The sequence below is a fragment of the Parasteatoda tepidariorum genome, chromosome 10, assembly GCF_043381705.1.
Source record: "Parasteatoda tepidariorum isolate YZ-2023 chromosome 10, CAS_Ptep_4.0, whole genome shotgun sequence".
NCBI lineage: Eukaryota > Metazoa > Arthropoda > Arachnida > Araneae > Theridiidae > Parasteatoda > Parasteatoda tepidariorum.
The window spans coordinates 24185407-24209209 of NC_092213.1; the positions used below are offsets into that span (position 1 = coordinate 24185407).

General features: G+C 27.8%; 1 protein-coding gene across 1 annotated transcript in view; it reads left to right on the plus strand.

Moving 5' to 3' along the window:
* Window positions 1-203: 203 nt before the first annotated feature.
* The window catches only part of LOC107450329 (A disintegrin and metalloproteinase with thrombospondin motifs like), a 124334-nt gene continuing 100734 nt past the window's right edge, over window positions 204-23803 (plus strand). The window contains exons 1-2 of the mRNA XM_021147654.3: window positions 204-254; window positions 14654-14743. The gene's annotated coding sequence lies outside the window, so the exon portion shown is untranslated. The remainder of the gene's footprint in view (window positions 255-14653; window positions 14744-23803) is intronic.

Here is a 23803-nt window from a genome sequence, read left to right on the forward strand (position 1 = left end):
CAAAAATATATTGATAAAACTATTGGGTTGGAGGGAAAGTTCTGTCGTCAATCAATAGTGATGTTTTGCAATCCATGTTGGAAAATAATCCACATTTAACAAGTCGACAAATTGCAGAAGAGTTTGGCATTCATCATACAACTGTTGGAGATCACATTAAATCTCTTGGGTTTNGGATAAAACTCTCTCTTTCTCAATCCACTCTCTCCCTGCTCTAGTCCACCCGCATCCTCATTATCCAACCACTTGACCAGGTAAGGTTCCACTTCCTCTTCTTCTTCATTCAATTCATATCTCGATCATTCAATTGATTATAATCGCTTTCGGTTTCTTTAATTCCTATTTAGAAAACGATTCCTGTGAATTTTTTTTTTCCAAACGATTTTTTCTTATATGAGATTCTTCTGCGATATTTGACGAAGAATGGATTTTTATTGGGTCGTAATTTTATCTTGAATAATTAGATTTTAGTTTTAATTGGTAATAAAGGGGTACAGAAATAAGTCAAATATTAAATATCGTTAATATTTAGTAGTCAATTATTTCAAGATTAACATTATACAATTTAAACGAAATATTACGTGTTGGCTTAAAATTGCGAACTTTAAACCTGAATAATTTCACGAAAAATAATTTCTCTTCTTCTTCATTCGATTGATATCTCGATCATTCAATTGATTATAATCGCTTGCGGTTTCTTTAATTCCGATTTAGAAAAGGATCCCTATTATTATTTTTTTCAAAGGATTTTTGCTAATATTAGATTCTTTTGTGATATTTGACACAGAATGGATTTTTATTGGGTCATAATTTCGACATGAATTATTAGATTTTATTTTTAATTCGTATTAAAAGGGTACAGAAATAGGTTATATATTAAACATTGTGAATATTCAATGGTCAATGATTTCAAGATTAATATTATATAATTTAAAATATTTTACGTATTGGTTTGAAATTGCAAATTTTAACCCTGAATGATTTCCCGAAAAATAATTTGAGGATTCCTTAATTCATATAGGTTGAGGTTGAGAAACAGTTTTAGTGTTGACGTTATGCTGCTTTCGTATTATTTTACAAATTGTGAATTTTTGATGTTATTATGAATATAATGTGAATATTAAATAGTGAGTTATTTCAAAATAGAAATTTGGAAAATCTTTAATTTATGCAGCATTAGATAGAGACATTTTTCAAGTCTTTGCATTTAGTTATTTTGTATTAATTTAAATATTTTGAATTTCTACTGCGAATAATTTAAAGAAGATTAATTTAAAGACTCTTTAATTCATATAGGTAGGGATTGATAAATAGTTCAAGTGCCAATATTTATTTGCTTTTATATTAATCGACATAATGAAGATTTTTAACTGTAAATAGTTTCAAGAAGAATAATTTAAAAAATTCCTTAATTCGTAAAGGTTCAGGTAAAGAAAGGTTTCAAGTGTGTTTACATTTAGTTTCTTTAGTAATATTTAACAGATTATGAACTTCTAATTGTGAATAATTTCAGGATGAATTATTTCAAATTCCTTAATTAGCATAAGAAAACACAGTAAAAATTTCTTGATCAAATTACGGTAAAAAGTACCGACACTCAGAGTGCCCGTACATTTTATGGAACAAAAAATCTGATATACTGCAATTTTTACAGCAAATTTACTAAGTAAAATCACTGAATCACAGTAATATTACTGTATAAAAGTATACAGTAAAAATGGATTTTATGTAAAAAAAGGTTTTTATGTAAAAAAATGGATTTTATGGATACTTTTTAACATAATTTGATCCGAAAGTTTGACAGTAAAGGTGAAAAATATTTTCTTCATTTACATTTAGTCAATTACGTATTGTATTTTTAATCTTAATTTCAGGATAATTTATTTTAGGAATCTTTATCCAAATAATGAAATAGAAATAAGTTTTGCACATTTGCATTTGATTACTTTTTTTATTATTTTGCATATCACGAATGTCTGAAAGCAAATAATTCTTTTAAAAATAATATACAGAAACCTTAATTCTTACAGGAGAAAGTAAAGAAATATTTCCTATTTTTATATTCGACTTTTATTTTGTATTATTTTCACTTTCCCTTGTGTTATTTTCACTTTCACTTTGAATAATATGTCATTACAATTATTTCAAATTTTTTTTAATTCATACAATATGAGTCAGGGTAATGGGATTTGTCAGTAGGAGGCACGTTTTTATCTAAATAATTTTATTAACTTTCTAACTTTACAAATACATTTTAACTTCATGTCAATTGCATGTTTTTATAATTGAATCAAAAAAGTATTATTTCCAACTATGATTAGAACAATAAAAACGCTTTGATTTAAATTATGCAATATATTATCATTACTAGTGTTAGCCTTACAAATGTTTAAGCTAAAATTTGTTATTAATAGTTAAAAACTATCAAAAAAGTCATATTTTCATGCGAAATAAACGAAATGATTCCTATGTTCGTTTTTGTGGTACATATGCAATAATTTTCTCATAAAGAATTAAAAACGAAATTAATTTAAGCAATAAGAAAGTATTACGGGTAGATATTTATGAAGCTTTACCCTATCAAAAATATTTATCTTAGTCATGTTGCAAACAATAATTTATGTGAGCTGTCTTTAGCTTTTAAAAATGAGCATACAGGTACTAGTTTTGATAATTATACAAGTGACAACGACTGGTAAAAATAATAATTCTTGCAAAGCATTTTTTTAAAGTAAATTATTTAAATATCTATTAGTTAAATTAATTCAAGTTTTATTAATAATTATTAGCATAGCAATCATATTTCCTTAAACGAAGAGAGAAATGTGAGAACATTATTTATGGATATTTTAAAATTTGAAATATAATGACCTTAAATAGGTTAGAGTTTAAATGTACATTTAAAAAAATTTATGCAGTAGTTAATCAATTTTTTTTCATTGATTCATGCGCTTTGCATGAGTACAAAAGAAAACAATACTGGAATTATGATTCACAAATGAACCGGTCATAGGTAAATATAGGTCATAATGATTAATCCTAAAAAATAAATGATTAATCTTAAATAATTGATTAATCATAAATAATAAAGGATTAATCCTAAATAACAAAATTTAAATTAGTGCTACTTTGTAGTTCATGTGCTACTCGTTAACGACTATATTAAATCAGTTATATATTAAAAATTGATGTATTTTTCGTAGTTCCTTTACCTTTTATCCAAAAAATTGTGTTAGTGTTGTTATTCTTAACTTTTTGTTACAATATAAAAAATACATGTAGAGTTATAAATTTAATACTCCCAATCTTGTAAGATGTTAAAGTGTTATTATAACATTCCAAATTTGCAAGGCTGGGACAAGTCGGGAATCTATTTGATTTACGTTTAAGTTATTTGAGGTAAAATTAAAAATCTTATATACTAAGATAAGAAGACATAAGACGACAGTCGTATAGTAAATAGGTTAATATTCGAAAAGATGATGCTTAAAATTATTATAAGTTTAATTCTGCCTAATGTATTTAAATGTAACTATAATAAACTCACAATAGATAGCAATATTTGTGTTTCAATCGTTACTCTTCGTGGAATGTTTAAACACGAATCAACACAAAACAGCACTTCAAACAAAATTGTAGGGTCAGATTTTATTTTCTCTAAGAATCAATAGATGGCGCTTTGGTTAATGAAGCTATCATTCTATTATCAGAACATTGGAAACTTTCAGTATTATCCATCAATTTCGGCAGTTCTTGTTAATAAATGCACTTTAAGTTCAACATATTAAAATAAAAATAATAAAGTCTTTCAATAATATAATGAATTTTTTAAATGATACTTTGAGAATATTTTTGTTTTGATTATAGAGTTCTTCAAGCTGTAAAGGGTTGTAAATATTTGACACTCGTAAAAAGCAACCTTTCCATTATCTTTCAGAATTATTAAAAAAACGATTTCGTAATAGTTATAAATATTTTAAAAAGATTTGAAAAAAGAACAACAAATATTTTTGAATACTATTTCGCAAAACGTAACTGTCCAAATGTAACTGTCAGTATTTGGTTTGTAAACGAAAATTAGATCTTAGAACATTTTTGTAAATAAATTAATTAATAGATAAAGAATGTGGATACATATTATTGAAGAAATTAAATTATAAATTTTTTTTTATTTTCTTAAAAATATAGTTCCATTGTGTTTGTTTTTTTCTAATAAACACTGTTTGTGAATCTTTTACTGAAATTAACTATTAATTTTCATAATATATGCAGAAGTGATTTCATATTGAAACAAATTTTTTTGTAGGTTTATATTAATTGCGAATAAATTTTAATTAATGTTTTCGTTAATCATAAAATGAGCATTATATTACAATGTGATTCCGAAAAATTGCTACAGAATAATTTTAGTGTTATTTTCATTTGAATGACAAAAGTAGTTCTTTTGTAATTATGTATCAAATAAAAATTTGTAATATTAATAATATTAGTGATATTAATAGTAACATTAATACAGTAAATAAATGAAATTTTATTGCTAGACACCAGCAATTAAAATCGTATTCAAAATTATTTAGAATTTTTTTAAGAATATTTGATAAGATGTTAAAAATATTGACATTTGCGATATTTTCATATTTATTACATATTTTCATATTTGTAATGATGATGATATTTTCATATTTGTGAAAATTATGTAGATATAATTTTTTAAATATAACAAAATTCGATATTTGAACTTCACTAATAAATTGATGTTTTCAGAGTTTTTCATTTATTTTAGTGCAAAAACAAAATTGTGTTTGTCCAAGAATTTTGTATATATTCATACTTTAAGCAAATGACAAGATTCCCTTCGGTATTTCACTCATAAGATAACATTTTTGGAGGTTTTCATTCATCAAAGAATATAAACACATATTGTTTTTGAACTAGAACCTAGTACGTTTTTATACATTTTTCATGCATTTACATTAAGATTCTCTATCTGCCTTTCACCTGTACAATGTAAAAAAATTCTAGATCAAACTACGATATAAAGTACCGGCTCTTTTGGGCTCATTATACTCAAATCCATTTTTACCGTAAAATATTAAAATGTAATTTTTAAAGTTATTTGATTCGAATGATTAAATGGTTTTACGGTAATTATTGCTGTAAAAATTACTGTATGTCAGATTTTTTGTTCCGTAAAATGTCCCGGTAAAAATAGTATGGTAAACAGTGCCGGTCGTTTTTTTAATAGTTTATCTGTCTGATATACCGATTTTTATAGTTAGCCGGTACTTACCGTAGTAATTTTTGTAGCTTAGGAGCAAAAATAATCACGTTTCCGATTCTGAGGTAAATAATCATTATTATTCGATATGTCCTTTTAAAGAATTCTATGATTACGTTTGAAAAATAATAACTTCAATTAACATATAGGTTAGAAATCTGAGAAATAAAAATAAGAAGAGTTATTTCAATCAATTGTAACATTATATTACATTTAAATATTTTAAACAAACTCAAAAGGCAAGACCTTCATTACGGACTGACAACTTCCTTATTTTAGAGGATAACATAATTATGGAAGGTTCATTAAAAACAAAACCTTAAACTTCTTTTTTGTTTGTCCGGTAAAAGGTGATTCCATTTTCTTTTGTTTACTAACTTATTTTAGACAACTAATCTAAACAACTCATAAGTTAAACAAATTGTTCAGCTATCAAGGCGTAACGCGAATTAATCCTGTAATAAACGGTTTATTTTCAATTATAAAAAAGCGCAACCAGGGTCGTTCCGTAAAGACACAAATCGCATGTTTTCAAAACTAAACGTTGAGAGCTTAATTTACATGGTCTCCTATAAGAATTAATAATAAGTTATAAATTTATACATTGTCTCCTGTAAGAAATAAAAATAAGTTATAAATTTAGATATTGTCTCCCGTAAGAAATAAAAATAAGTTATAACAATTTTGAGATATTGTCTCGAGCAAGAAATAATAATAAGTTATAAAATTTTCAGATATTGTCTCCTATAATAAATTATAAATTTTCCAAATACATATTATGGTCATCAGAAAGGAACAATAAGTCATAAAACTTTCAGATATTACATTTCCTTTAATCAATAAAATATACAGCTGTGCCCTCAAATTCCGATGCATTATTGTTAATCTTTTTTCAAAACTTAGAATCATCTCCATTATTGCTAGAACTATCATGACAAAAGTTACATTTTAATGAAATGGAACAATTACTTGATTTGGATATAATTTCACATTCATGATTTTTTTAACCTAAAAAAAATAGCAGTTTTAATGCGTGAGACGTGGTGGCTCAGGAGATAAATTGCGCGACTCACAACCAGGGGACTCAGGTTCGAATCCCAGCGGTGGCTAGTGGATTCAAATTCTGCTCCCGGTTCGAAGTGCTGACGTAAAATATCCTCAATGGCGGACGGAACATAGGACAAGAATACCCTTTCTGTCCGGCTAACAATGGGAGGTTTTCGTGTTTTTTTTCTATGTAACGCATATGCGGGAAAGTTCCATCAAAAAGTTCTCTAGTTTGTCCTAATCCTTGGTCCAGGAGTTCCTTTGTCTTGTGGGTTGGGATCTAAACTACATGGCTACGAAGCTGAACATTGATAGTCGTAAACTCAGAATTGAGTCAGTTATAAAAATTTAATGCGTGTAATATTGATTTTTAGGAAATTTTTAGGAATTTAAGTACCCTGAAAAAGTTTTTAACAAATTATATTGATATATTATTTTATTGATTGAAAATTTAAGCGATTGAAAAACATTAAGTGCTTTCTCAGAAATTATTTCATTAGTAATAATAATCCAAAATCGAAGTTTTGTGAACTTGAATTAAGTCATGCAATTATTATAAATCTATTTACAGTTTCTTTAAAAACATACGTTTGACATGAAAAGAAAACAACGACGTATAAAAAAAATCTGTCAGCATAATTTGATGTTATTGTTTAATCAGGTACTTCAGTTTTTATTATTAAAGAGTAAAAGCTATAGGAATTTATAAGAATACAATTTGAAGCCTACAATCTTTATCAATTGTATGAAATAAGAACTTATTTGACAAAACTGAGATAAGTATAAGTTATTACTGCTATTTTTCCATAATATGTTTATTTTCGAACATTAGCGTCATACAAAAAATTTTTTCTTATTTTAAAAAAATATTGTGATGAGTAGTTTTAGAAATGCTGAAAGAATCTGATAAAACAGGAAAGAAAACAGTTTATTGGAATGTATTTATTGGAACGCTTTAATACAAAGAGAACAAGAAAAGAATTAAAGAAAAGAAAAATATTTATTAAAATAAAAAAAAGTGTTACGACAAAAATAATTAAAATTTTTAAATTTTTTAAGATAATTATTTTTTTAAAAATTGAAAAAAGGCAGAAAACAAAGTAACAAAAAGATATAATCTTGTCGTCAACTCTCACGATTGCATTAGCAAAAATAAAGCTTTCTGATGCAATGTGACCAAATAAAAATATATTAAATCAATATACATAATAAAATATTTATTATTATTACATAAATCGAATTAATAAAATGTATCAAATTAATATATCAAACTAATAAAACCAAAGAGAAATATATCAATGCAACTTGTATATTGGAATATGGTTAGATGAAATGTACTATAAATAAAGCATATTTATTTTTATTCAGAAACTCATTAATTGCAAAAAAATTACCAACTGTATTAGACCTACAAGCTTTAACAAAAATTTTAAAGTAGTTTAAAATATATTTTAAAAAAAGTAATTATGAAATTTTAGATGTAACACGATTTTAGTTTGAAAAATCTACAACATTTTAGTCAAAAAATTTGCTTTATTGACTTAGCTATTTCTTTACAAAGTTTATAGTATCGTTTGTATTTTTATGAGCTCAAGTAACATTGTATAATTTTTATAAAGTTATTAAGTTTTAAAAGTTAGTTAATTTAAAAATAATCAAAAATAAGAAAACTCATCGAAAATAAGAAAAGTAAATGAAAAACAATGTTTTTCTTTGGTATATGAATCATTCTATTCCCTAAGCTTTAAATCAAGAACAAGTTTAACTAATTACTACAAGGTTTCTTTCATAGTTTCTTTTATTCAAAAGAAAATAAACAATTAAATGAAACTCCATAAAATATCTGTTTTTTCTTGTTTCTTTATAACTAAAGATTTAACTATAATACAATTGTAATAGTTTTATTTGAAATTTTGATATCCTAATTTCAAATCAAGCATTTCCTTAATCAGGTTTAGAAAAAAACCCCAGAAGAAAGTAGTTGGTATTTCATAGTTGTTTCCGTGACTTGAGATATGTGTGGGGAGAGTAGTTTCAGACCATGTCAACCGTCATCTATGAAAAGGTACCCCGACATAGAGTCGAGTTAACATGTCTTATATACTAGTGAATTGTAGTTGTAATTTTGTAGTGGTAGATACGCTACAGTACTCCCCCACTAGAATTATATCTGTGATAGAATTCGATGAACGAATACCACTAGTTGATTCATTGCTGTTTTGTGAGAAGCCGGGAGAGCTGTATTAAGATCACCGTATTTTTTTATTGCTGAATGTGAGAGGTGTATTAACTTCACGGTCGTAGTCGCTCCTCTGTTGCCGTTAGCAGTCGAGTAATCACAAGTATGCAAGCCGACGTTGNGTATATGAATCATTCTATTCCCTAAGCTTTAAATCAAGAACAAGTTTAACTAATTATTACAAGGTTTCTTTCATAGTTTCTTTTATTCAAACGAAAATAAACAATTAAATGAAACTCCATAAAATATCTGTTTTTTTCTTGTTTCTTTATAACTAAAGATTTAACTACAATACAATTGTAATAGTTTTATTTGAAATTTTGATATCCTAATTTCAAATCAAGCATTTCCTTAATCAGGCAGAAAAAAAACCCAGAAGAAAGTAGTTGGTATTTCATAGTTGTTTCCGTGACTTGAGATATGAATAGTCTGAAATTTATTGTGTCTTTTTGGTGACTCACATTTTTGTGTTAATTTCTTAGATTTAATCAGGAAACGTTGAAATAAGCTCAGGAAAAGTTCAGAGGTTAAAGTGACACATGGAATGTTAAGAATACTCCATTTCCGTAATATCTTTTTATTTTTAAAATTTTTTGTCCAGTTGTTTAATGTGACACATTTTTTCATATGAGGAAAATTGCATTATTTCGCTTAAAAAAAACTCATTTTTTCATGCCTTTAGGCATCCTTGATTTAAGTTTGAGCTAGAAAAATAAATTTCCGAATGAGTATTGCATTTGTCAACGAATTCTTAGTTCCGTTCTTTTAAAAGTCATGCATAATTAATAAATACTAGATAAGTGAAAATGAAAATTCAACAACATTTTCTAATTTAAAAATGGTTATCTTTCAATTAATTCATAAGCAAACTTATAGTGCAACGAACAAATGAGAACTCTTTAACGAGTGATGAATGTGATGAATAAATGATGAATATGATAAATGAACGATGAAGAGACACTGTAAATCTGGATCAAATTACGGCAAAGTAACAGCACTTGGAGTGCATCATCCGTACATCCATTTTTACAGTAAAATATTTTACCATAATTTTTACAGTGATATTTATTTAACTCGAGTAATTCAGATGAATATACACCGGTGATGAGGAATATGGACCGTAAAATATTAAACTGTATCATCCGTAAAATCCATTCTACCGTAAAATATTATACCGAAATATTTATGTAATTAGAGTGATTCAATGATCTCACGGTAATTATCAATGTAAAAATTACGGTACATCAGATTTTTTATTCCGTAAAATGTTTCGGTCAAAATGGATTTTACGCTAAAAAGATCCAGTACCATGAGTGCCGGTACTTTTAAGCGCAATTTGATCCGGAATTTTTTAGAGTGTAGGTGCAAAAATGAAAATGTGATGAATGAATGATGAATATAATAAATGAATGATGAATATAATAAATGAATGATGAATATACACCGTTAAAAATATCATACCGTATCATCCATAAAAACCATTTTTACCATAAAATATTTTATCGTAATATTTACAGTAATAATTATTTAATAAGAGTAGCACAGTGATTTTACTGTAATTATTACTGTAAAATATGTATTATTACGAATAAGCAAGAACTCTTTAGCGTGTAATGAATGTGATAAATAAATGATGAATATGATAAATGAGTGATGAAGAAACGCTGTAAAAAGTTCTGGATCAAATTACGGTAAAGTAATAGCACTCGGGGTGCATCATCGGTACATCCATTTTTATCATAAAATATTTTACCGCAATTTTACAGTAGTATTTATTTAATTAGAGTGATTCAAAGATTTTACGGTTATTATTATTGTAGAAATTACTGTATATCATATATTTTGTTCCGCAACATGTTCTGGTAAAAGTGGATTTTACAGTAATCCGGAATGTTTTACAGTGTAATGAACGAAAATTGAATCATGAAATTATGAATAGTTGGATGCATGAAAAGGGATACAATTTAAGTCATATAGGACACGATTTGAAATTCCAGTCTTTCTATAATTAACATAAATTAAATAAAAATTCTACCAAATTATTATGGATTTTAAGCAAGAAAAAATTTGTAGTATTATACAAAAAATGGAAAACTCGAAAAGAAGTGAATAGACGTTTACTATTGATTTGAAAAATTAGTATTTTTATTTTCGTGACACATTGTTTTAAAAAAATATTTATAATAAACATTGTACTAGAATTGATAAGCTTCTTAGATTAACTTAAGGCAGTTTAAAATATGATAGTGAGATGCCGCGATTTTTTTTCTTATTTTAATTCAAACGTGAGGGCGAATGAGGGAATGGAGCTTAGTAAATTTTAATAACATAAAATAAATAAAAATTTATAATAATAATCTTATTATTTGTTGTTATAAACATTATAATGCTATTAATTTTACTGATATTAATGACAATTACATAAAATAAATAAAAATTTACAATAATAGTCTTATAATTTGTTGTTATAAACATTCTAAAGGTCACTTTCCAATTTTAAAGTCATAGAAATTTATATAAGTCATAATATAATGTAAAGTCATAAAAAATATAAAGTACACTGGAGACATAAAAATATCTGTTTTTGTGAGGGCGACTTGCAAACTATCAGTAGCAAACTAATATATCATTTATAATATTCCTAGGAAACATATTGTTATTAATGATTTTTTTCTCACAATATCCTGCAATTTTAAAATTAGCGTATAGTTCTGGTAAAGCAGTTAAATTTTATTTTTAAATAAATACAAATTTCATTAGTAATTCTAAGTCAGTTCTGTATGGATTTTGAGAAGAATGAGCTAACCGAAAACAAAAATATGTATTAAATCCAATTGCTTTCATTTCATATATTTTGAGATGTGAAGCATGTGTATAATCATAACTTTGTTGATTTATAACTTAGATAATAGAGAGACGTCGACGTTATACATTGAATAATGCTTACTCGTTTTTAGATAAATATCTTTTAAAACTCATTGCTCGTTTGATTATTCGAAAATGACATTGAAAACATCGTTTTCGATAGCATTGCCATCATAGAATAGAACGATTTTCTTGAACGTTGTTATCCTTGGCCAGATATCGAGATACCCGGCTATGAAAGAGGAAATCAACGCATTTTTAGTTCTTTTTTTTCACATTTCCGTGAGAATTAGGTCCGAAACCATCAACGAAGGTTTATAAGAATTTTATTCTGAATAGTGATTCATGATTCAAAGATATTTCATCGTTTAATTACATTTTGAAGACTTAATAATGCTAAGTTTTAAATAATGGATGACTTTATTTCTTGAACTATCGCAAAAATCATTTAAAAATTAATAATTCAAAATTTATTTAAATAAACCCTATATTTAATTCGTTTAGCAGGTTCAAACGCTTAAAAGACATTAATAAATATTACATACATTTTTATTAGTTTAAATTGAAGTTAAAGATACTTTTCGATACTTTAAATCTATTTTCATTAAGGTTAAACATTGTATGGGTGCTTCTTCAGAAAGTGTAACATTCAAGAATGGTAAAAAATAATTAATGAAGTAATTTTTTTCCCATACAATTTACATTGCACGGCAGAAATAAAGTTCTCATTTTTGACGATTCAGCAATCCTTGAGCTATATTTCGTTAAGTTTGAGAAACATTTCGTCCCGAATTTACATGATTTGTGACGAAACTCTAACTCTCAAATATATGACGAAAATGTTTCCTTAACTTGAACGGTCATCACAGTGTATTGTGGGAGATACTTAACTAGAATGACAAAACTAGAACAAAATAGACAATCGAACTGTCAAGAGTTGGACTCGAACCGGAATGATCACGGATCGGAATCCCGCTTCGGGCATGGTTAATTTATCTCTCTGTTCTATCTGTCGTTCTTAGGTTTATTAAGTGACGTTGATCCACCTATATGGTGACCATGATAAAGTGATCATTAGAAAAGTTTGATACATTAGTTCCTACGAGTTATTTATTTATGTATTTAAAGAGAAAAATAGAATGACGAAATTAGAGTGACTTTAATTTTGACGAAATTCGTTTCCTCGAAGAAGTGATGTCGGTTATTTCGTCACGATGACGAAATTTTTACTCGGTAAATAGTACCATCAGGAAACAGTTTTGTCAATAACGAAGAGTTTTATCAAATTTTAGTATCCATTTTTAACGGTATGCATGAAAAATAAAGCCCTGAAACCATTACTATATATTTTTATGTTATATGACCTCCTCTTATCCTAAATCCGAATATGATTCCAATTTTCTGTCATCCCCCTCTGTTTCCTACAAACAGTCCCCCCCCCAATTTATGATTTTTCGATGATTTCATGACCATGAACTTTGTTTGAAGAAATTAACAGTTAATACTCATATTAACTAACTTCTTATGGAGGGATATAGAGAAAAAAAATTCTAAACCACGAACAGTTGTAGCAAAGGAATGATTTTTGGGCACTTTCACCCAAAAATTCTGAAACCAATGAAAATATCAATGAAAACCACTCGCTTCTTTAATTATTTCACAATCTTAAATTCATATTTTCATATTTTTTTGATAATCGACGTTGAACAGCGGACTCCATTTTAAACTTACGAATATCAATGTTTATCTCAGTAGTTTTGTAATTTTAAACCCAAACCAGAAGACTAGGGATCTTCGGGATTAAGTTTTCTTTGAGAAACTAGCCTTCGCAGAAGACTTTTTGAAAGAACTGAACCACATTTGCGTTACGGGGAAAAGAAAACCACGAAAATATCTCAAGATTAGTCCAATAGAAAGAAGATTCTAACCCATGAACTGTCTACTACTGAGGGTATTTTTCATCAGTACTATGGTCGATGCGAGCCGGGAACAGAATTCGTATCAACCAGCCACCCCTGGGATACGAACTTGGTTCAATTCGTTAGAAGGCGAACCCTCTATCCCTTGAATCACCGTAACTCAACATATATTTTCGTGATATTCAAGCTTCTAGCCCCTTTTCTCTCCCCCCAACATAAACAAACAATAAAAAGTAGTTAAATAGCATAAATAAAAGTATAAAATGTAGTAAAATAGTTGGCTGATAGCAGGTGAAGTAGATAGGTACAGGAGATTCTCGTTCAGTAAATATTCCAAAACATTTGCAAATATGTTATAGGTAGTAATGTTTTTATATTTATTTGAAGGTTTGGTTGAGATATTTTATTAACTACTGTTGGAAAATTCTCAGAAAAAAATGGTTAAATAATAATTTATTTGTAATATTATTAAGAATATTTTACCATATTCAAACAAAACAGTCAAATAACCATAAATGAGATGTTATTCAAACTGTTAATTGCAAGAAAAACTGCTTATTAACTGCTTTCACCTAATACGGTTAAGCAATCAGAATTTTATAGCATCAATCAGGCCCACCTAATGAAGCCACTTAATTCCTTGCAGCTGTGTACATATTCTAGCAGGGACGGCTTATCCGTCGATCTCATGACTAGAATAGGGGTTCGAAACCCAGCGTTGACGCCACAATATTTCATCCATTCACCTTAACACAAAAAGAGTTTCCAGTGTGCACTCCTCGATTAGTAACCCTGGACTATAAGGGTGCGATACACTCATTCACTCATAGATGGCAGCACTATAAAGCTGCTTAACGCACAAAGTGTGATATTCCACATCTCTAAGTAAACCACATTCCGCGGTTTATTTGACAAAACACAACTTAACCACAACATAACTCCAATGCCCATTACCTAACGGAAGGCCTAGTATAAGTGTCCAATTAAATTTTTATGGTTTTGAAACCCTGCTAGCTGTAAATGGTTAAAAACTGCATAGTTTTGTATTCATGGGTTTTTAACCATACCAGTTGTAAATGGTTTTGAATCCGTATAGATAAAAAATTTTCTTTATCGTAAACTTTTCTGTTAACTGAATGGACAGACTGCTGCTGGTTGTTTTACCGTAATTGTAGAACGAAATTTCTATCTGTGAGTATTAAAATTATATCGTATGTGCGATCAATTTACTTTTTGTTCCTCCGTATTGGGTTAAATGTATATTGAATTCAAATCACTAAAATATAATATTTGTTAAATTTACAGCAGAACATGAAAAATTGAAGCTAAGAATAAATATGATGTAAAACCACCCCAACACCTTCTTAGCAACATCCTCGAATATTTCAAGCAACAGTAAGTGTATAAAGTATATTTTACAGTAAAAATTGCTATAAAGTTAATAAATGTTATTTTGTGCTCGGGTAAAAAATTTCTGGTAAAATTATTGTACTCCACGGTAATGACATGTCTGGTAAAAACAACCATAATTCCGGTTAATTAAAATAAAATATGCGGTACTTATATCATTCAATTGGTAGTTTTTCCGTTCATATGGTAACAATTCTGGTTTTCAATATTATAGTTTTTATTACTACATATTTATTAAAAATTACAAAATTGCAAAGTAAATTTATCTAAATAAATGGTTTTTATACCATGCTCAAAGACATCATCTTAAAATTACCAAGTTTTACTACATTTCCAAAATTTGGCATATGTTGAAAAAGTCATATTTTATTGTTAATTTTACACAACTCTTTACCAAAGCGCTTCGATAAAAATTAAAAACTTTAAACTTTAAAAAAAATAACTTTTTACTGTTCGCATAGAGCCAGAAACACGGTAAATTATACCACATTCTGATAGTTTCAACCATACCTTTTTCTCATTGTATAAATTTTATTAAGCTGATAAGCACTAGAATACACTTAAGTATTCAAAATAAATTTTTAATTAAAATATTTTATATTGTTTTTTTGGCAATTCCGTTCATGTGGTATGAGTTTATCAGAAATTCTGGTTTTCAAAATTATATTTTTGCACATTTAGTGATAAATATAAAACTGAAAAGTAAATTTAACCAAATAAATGATTTTTATGCCATGCTCTAAAGAATCATGTTAAAATTACCAAATACTACCACGCTTACCAAATTAACTTTTATCGCATGTTATAAAACCAAATTTTATTGTTCTTTTTACCAAAAACACTACCAATGTGCTTTGGTACAATATATGAGCTTTTTGGTGTTTCCGTAAATCCAGAAACACGGCAAATTTTAACATATTCCAATCGAAATTTTACCATATTTTTTTTTCTCAGTGCAGATATATATATTAGTTAAGAATATGACGCAACTCTCATTTTTAGTGAACATAAACTAAGTGACATGTTTGAATGTGTTCTAAAATTTTATATTATGGTTCCGTAGAATAACAAAATTTAAATAAAACGTCATGTGCTGTTTTGACATGCAAAACAATTTAACTCAACCGTTTTATTTATTTTAGGCGTCATAGCGTGTCGAAGTTAATAAGGTACTTCTCATTCCCACCGGAATTAATTTATTTAGATTTCAATGAGTTAAGCAACTGTAAACAATACATTTGTTCGTGTAAAGAAGTGTTAAAGTTACAGTTAAGCAAATTAATGACTCAATTTGATAGTTTTAAAATTTTGTTATTCCATTTCCTCTTATTTTATTTAAACTTTCAAAAACAATTACTACTTATTATTTCAATTTGCTTGACTATTCAATCAATTTGTTTTCTTTAATTCTCCGTTAACCGTGTTCTACAAACATTTTTTTTTTATTTCTTAAAGAAGTAGGAAAGAGACATACCTTTGACATATGAGATAATTTCAAGGTTAGAGCTTAATACTCATTTATCATTTCACCTTTAAAGATTTCAAGGTTATTTCAAAGATAATCTCATATCTAAAGAAAAGGATGAGACATGGGAGGTCATAAGCAGATATTTTCAATTACAAATTATAGACAATAATACAATTTGTTTGTTTTAGTTCTTTGATGAATGGGATGAGGTTGTCTTACTTTTTATATTCCATATTCTAAAAGCGTATCGAATCTATCTCATCGTTGAAATTCTACATAAAAATTCCACTTAAGTTTCCTTATTGTGTCAAATGTATATAAATGATTTTACAAGCTGAAAAAATTATACTCAAATAGGGTTGAAATCGAGAAAGAATCACTATAAATCATCATGGGTAAAAAAGGCTTAACATTTTACTTCCCAATCATCTGGAAAAAACTTTTTCCTTAGAAAATATTGATACAAAAATAGTTTGAATTGATACTTCGTAAATGAATGCTAAAGTATTTTAATATATTCTATATAATTTTATATATTTCATAAAGTATTCTTTGTATATTCCTTATTTTAAAAGCGTATCGAATCTGTCTCATTAATGAAATTCAACATAAAAGTTTCACTTTAAATTTCCTTATTGTGTCAAATGCACATAAATTATTTCTTAAAAAATGAAACAATTATTCTCAAATAGGGTTGAAATGGGGAAAGAATCACTCTAAAACATCATGGGTGAAAAAGGCTTAACATTTTACTTCCCATTCGACTGGAACAAACTTTTTCGTTAGAAAATATTGATACAAAAGTAGTTTGAATTGATACTTCGTAAATGAATGCTAAAGTATTTTCAATATATTCTATATATTTTAATATATTTTATAAAGTATTCTTTGTATATTCGTTATTCCAAAAGCATATCGAATCTATCTCATCGATGAATTTCTACATAAAAGTATCACTTTAAATTTCCGTATTGTGTCAAATGTACATAAATTATTTTTTTAAAAAAATGAAGCAATTATTCTTAAATAGAATTGAAATCGAGAAAGGATCACTTTAAAACATCATGGGTACAAAATGCTTAACATTTTAGTTCACAATCGTCTGGAACAAACTTTTTCTTGAGAAAACATTGATACAAAAATAGTATGAATTGATATTTCGTGAAGGAATGCTAAAGTATTTTGGAGATTTATGAGATTTTTTTTCTTCATAAATATGCTAATCATTCTAACAGTATAATTAAATTATCGAATATAATACTGTTTAATGTAATGTGATACTTATCCCTTAGATCTGAATCAATTAAAAGCCATGAGTTCGTTCAGCTTAAATATCTCCAAAACATACAGTGGCCAAAGAAAAAAACTTAATACCCAGAATAACTTTTGATTTAATGATCACATCTTCACGTCCCAGGACTCAATCTTAATGGTTTGAAAGGGTGACCTCAAATATGCTAATTAAATATGCCATAATTTAAGTTACGAAATAAGACATAAAAACATACTTTCGCTGAATGAACATACCGTTTTTATACGAATTCGGACTTCTGACTCCCAAAATATAAGGAGTTGCTGAAAATTGGGAAATATGGTATCCATAGTTTGATCAGGAGAGGGATTCTAAGTTTGGCCCCTTTTTGCATATCGTACCATATCTCCAGAACGTTTTAAGCGAGTTGAAATATTTTTGCACTCAATTGTAAAATCCGTTTTTTCAAAGATATAAATGTGCAAAAAATGACTTTTAGTAAATGTTTGTTATTTTGTATTATTTTATTGCATATCAGTCAGAAAAAACCTTTGCAAACAAAATAAATCCTCATCGTAAAACGTTCTCATTGGCAAGCGGATCATGGGTTAAAATACCCTTGCTGTCAGGTTAACCTTGGGAGGTTTTGTGGTTTTCCTTACCAAGTAACGCAAATGCTGGTTTGTTCCATCGAAAAACCCTCCATGAAGACTATTTTGTCCCAATGCTTGATACAGGAGTCCCCTTGTCTTCTGGGCTGTGCCCAAATTACAAAGCTACGGAGTTGAACACTGATAGTCGTAAACTCAAAACTGTTCTTCACCGGTTATAAAATAAAATATATTTCAATTTGTCTTAGACTAAATATTACCAAGTAGAATATCTTAATAAAATTAACTGGTTTAAGCTATGGCAAGATACATTTAGGTTTAATATAATTTGATACATGTATAACTCGTTCGTTATCACCTTCGGTATAATGATAAACAGTGTTTATTCCATTAAAAAGTCAAAAATAATAATTGGGGAGAAAACTTTTTGGATATTTCCACCAATTATTTGATAACAACTTATATCAATTGAGCAGCTGGGCGCTCGCGTGCGCCGTCGTACCACCTTCAGACCATTTAGGCAAGTCGTGAGTGACCATGGGGTAAAAGTAAGTCACCGGGTCGTGGGAAGAAGTACCCTCCCTCACCCTGCCCCCGTATTGTTCGTCGAAATAAAAGATCGTTTTCATTATGCCATTGTAACTCAGAGCCTACACCCTTTTTCTCGTTTGCATTCTACTCCACAGGAATAATTTCTAGATCTGTTGAAATCAAGCTTTCTACTTTGCAATTTAACATGGAGTTACAATGAATTTTTAGCAATTATTTCTTTTGCGGTAGCGTGATGTTTAACTCTGGCTGGGTTCGTGTTTCCCTATCGCCAACATTTTACTTGAATGGGTAGTTTTTGAGGGAATTATAATGAGATTTAGAATGCCTTATCAGATCTTTCTTACGGTATTATGTTTGTTTCGACATTTGGAATGTTTTTGTAATTTTAGAAAATTTTATCACAACTTCAATTTGGTCAGGTCAAAAAACTTTAAAAGTCTCTAGATTTGAACTCTCCTTAATAATTTGTTATAATCTTATTTCGAAAACAACTTTAATAATTGCTTTAAATTTTTGATTTGATATTGGCTCTCTACATTGGTTTTTCGATTCTTTTAAAGCTTTTACTTATGTTTTTCTAATAATTAAAAAAGAAAAAAGACTTTTCCAGTCTGTCTGAAAACAATTCGTAAGGTATTGAGACTATTGTATCAGACTGCTATTGTATCAGACTGAGAATATATTCGAATTGCTGTCATGATTCTGATTTAAATTTTTATTACAAGTAAGTGAATGGCTATTCTGAAAGTGGTGAATGTTTACAATGTCTTTCCAAACAATACGTATAGAAATGACGTTTAGAAAATGTACGTATAGAAATTGCGTATAAAAATGTACGTATAGAAATTGCGTATAAAAATGTACGTATAGAAATTAAAATATATTACATTTAGTGCCGTGGGGGCTCAGGGGAAAGAGCGCTCGCCTCTCAATGAGGTGAACCGTATTCGAATCCCGGCGGAGGCTTGTTTATTCGATTTCCTCACCCGGCTCATCCCGACTATAATGCTGACATAGAATATCCTCAGTGGTAGGCGGATCATGGGTTAGAGTTTCCTTGCCGTCAGGCTAACCGGAGGAGGTCTTCGTGGTTTTCCTTTCCGCATAGCGAAATGCGGGTTAGTTCCATCAATAAGTACTCCATGAAGGTATATTTCTCCTGATACTCCAGGAGTTCCCTTGTATTTTGGATTGGGTACAAAATTACAAGGCTACGAAATTGAACTTTGGTAGCCGTAAAATGAAAATTTGGTTGGCTGTTCAACGACGGCTATGAAGTATAAATAAAAAAAAAAGAAAACATGTTACATTTCACATCCTGGGTGTATTTTTTTAAATCATATCTCCTAAAATTTTAATCATATCTCTAAATCATATCTCCTAAAATTTGTTAAATCTTTAAAGTGTTCCTTTTGCTTGCATGCATAAATAACACCGGCTACAAATTTCTAATTCATAAACTCACACACACACATATATATATAGTGCTTGCTTGTTCATCAATCCCATGTCTGCTTCTCTTTCAGCATTAGCGATATTTTTTGAAGTTATACTTCTTATGCGACTTCCAACAAGGTAGGATCCAGTTTTCCCTCATTCATTTCCATATTGTTTTGGNTACAATTGCAGTAGTGTTACTAACTCCAAATATTTACAACTATACAGTAAAAAATTCCAAAAATTACGACATTTGGATACCTCATCCGTAAGACTACCGTAAAATATTATATTGTAATTTTTAAAGTAATATTTTAGTTAGTGCGATTCAGTGGTTTTACGGAAATTATTACTATAAAAATTACGGTATATCATATTTTTTCCACCGTAATATGATCTGGTGATAATATGATCCTGTGTAATATGATCCGGTATTATACTATGATCCGGAGTAAAAATAATGATCCGAGAAAAATTATTCATTATTATTAATTAGGAAATTCATTATTATTAATATAGAAAAATTATTCATTATTATTAGGTTATTCATCATTATAATTATTCAAATATTAATTAATTAATTAATTAAATTTAATTAATTAAATTTAATTAATTAATTTCAGTTTTATATGAAAGAAAAAAATTTCTCTTATATAAGTAACTAAAATAAAAACTCTCTTTGTTGATCTAATTAGAAATTGGCTTAAATTTTTTTTTTATATTGCTTGTTTATCCTTGAATCAAATAAAAAGATGACAAGAAAGTAGACCAGGAGCATTAATAAATGAAGAATTTAATTTTAATTTCTATTTGTAATAGAAACTTCTTTAAAGAAATCCTGTTCTGTTGTTTACACAATGAAATATTTTGAAAATGGCTTTTTTGAAAAGGATCTTTGTTATTCTCAAAACTTGAAGTTCTAAAAAGTACTCCGAATAAATTTAGGACGAAGAAACAAAAAGAAATTTATATAATCAGGTCTTTCAATTTTAGAGTTAAATAAATAAACAAATTTAATGAAAATTTAGGAAATATGAGAAAATTGGTTTCGTGATATTACATCAACCAGTTTACAAAACTTCATTTTCTTTTGCATATCGCTTTATTTAAAAAGTTTTCAGAAGAAGGTTTTATTTTATTCGTATTTGCTTAATTCTATAACATATTTATATTATTTGTCATATTTAATGTCTAATAAATTTGGTTGTTCTCTAAACATGAATTTGAACGTTCTTATTAGCATCAAAATTTCTTAATTTTTAATTATGTTACTTGGAATATAATGATATAAGAATGTAAATATTCCTAGCGAAAGTATGATAAGAAATAATTCAAGTGCAATTTTTATGCATAATCAGTCAGCATTTATTATTCATAATCAATAATCATAAAAATAAAATGTGATTTTTATACATTTAATTTTATGGAACGAATTCAGATAATGAACAGTTGTCTTATATTATTGTATTTGTCCCAATAAATCGACTTCAGCTGATTATAATGAGCACTTGCAGAAGCAGCTACACTAGCAGATGCAGCTACACTTGCAGAAGCAGCTCCATTTGCAGCTGATTGCAAAGCGTAATATAATAACGAGTAAATAAATTTAAAAACATTTTATTAAAGTTCAACTTGGCATATTTTTTTCTTCAAACTTATCAAGTTATAGTTATTTAATTGAGCTAACAGAACGTGAGGATTTTAAAAGAAATTCGACAGAAAAATGATTTAACTGAAAGTCTTAGTCATAAATGTCAAAGCAAATTTAGTTCAAAAATTACATCTAAGATTAAATTTATTTTAATTTATTTCCTTAAATAAACTGCAACAAACCAGACAAGAAATATTTATTTTATTATTGTAATGCTGGCAATGTGTCCAATTACGCACCGAGAATATATTTACAGCAGATCATGTAACGGACACATACGCTTCCTACAGAAAAAAAACTTGTTTGGGAACTTAAATAATGATATTAATCAGTGCTTTTGAAATTGTAGAAAATAAAAAATATGTTTAAGTACTTTTTTATTTATTTTTGAAGATATGCTTAAAAATTCAATTAAGTAAATAAAAATACAAACAATAAAAGTTGTAAAACAAGTCTAAGAATACAAAATTTATCCATCGAGATTTTAAGGTAATAAAAAACATTTAGTGCACGTTATAAGAGATAGATTTACACTGAGAAGAAAGTTGGGGCAAAACTACCAGAACACTGTAAAATTTATAGTATTTGTGGTTTTCTGGGAACACTTAAAAGCTTCGTCATTTTCACCGAATCCTTTTGGTACTTAATTTGGTAAAATTAAAAGTAAAATATGCTTTTATAAAATGAGATAAAATTTTACAAATTTGTTAAAATTTGATAATGATACAGTGGAGGATTGCAAAGAAACCATTTATTCCGCTAAATTTACTTTTCAGTTTTGTATTTTTATCTTTAACTATATGTGCGTTGATGAGAACTATAATTTTGAAAACCAGAACTTCCGGTAAACCGTTAAACATATGAACGGAAAAACTACCAATTAAATAGTTTAAATACCGTATATTAACCAGAATTACGCTTTTATTATTTTTTTAACCAGAAATGTTATTACCTTACGGTATGGTAGTTATATCAGAATTTTTTCAGACGTATGATAATCGTTTAAGTGTTGAATTTATAAGGCTTACTTTAGCTTTAAAAATTTTAATCTTAGCTTAAGAACTTTTGATTTCATTTAAAATCTTTTTCCCTCTCATAGAAATTTAAATGCTTCGTGAACGATTAAAAAATAATGAATATGATGAACGAATAGTTTACTAACTATGACAATGATAAATAAAAGCTAAAACATAAAAGTTATCATTTACGATTATGCTTATAAGATAGCGATTACGATTATTTGCGATTCTGTAATTTAATAGAAAAAGGTTTATGGAATAAGGGAAATGCATAAATATTAATTAAAATTACAGGGACGGAAAGGAAGAAAAACTTGTTTAATTAATTTTGCCAGAATACCTTAATACATATTTTTTATAGCCGCCAAATAAGAAGTAGTAAATCATTTCTCCGAAATTGAAATGAGAAATTAAAAAAGTAAAAACGAAAGCAATAAAAAAATAAATACATTTCCCACATGCTATAAAAAACATAATTCTGTATGTCAGCTTAAATCTTTCGATTTCAATCTAAATCTATTTCCCTTTCATTGAGATTGAAATATCTCAATGAAAGAGCTGTCATTAAACTAATGTAAACTGTTCGAAACTAACATTCAGATTATTTCTGAGGTAAAAAACGATACTAAGGATAAGTGATAATCCCGTTGTGTGGTAAAACAGGGCGTTGTCAACTCATCATGAGGATAATCATAATTTCCAATGGGCGTGGTTCGCATTTAGGAGCGAGATAGACTCCATTATTTTTATCGTTTTCTTTACATAATTATTTTATTTCTGCTTTTTTGTAACGAAATGAAGTGAATTAAAGTTAGAACTTAAAAATCGTTCGCTAAAGCTGTGGAAGAGAACAATGGGATTTCGTTTCGAGATGCCTGCTGTAATTCACGCATTTTTTTTCTACCTTTTGTAATAATGTGGGTCAGCTTATCTTCGTTATTTCTTTTTTATTCCTTATTTGTTATTATTTTGTTCTGGTACAGTTCTTTGTCGTGTTAGGTGTAATTTTAAAGAAAGAAATGGTGCATTGTTTTAAGAGTATCTACCAGGTATCA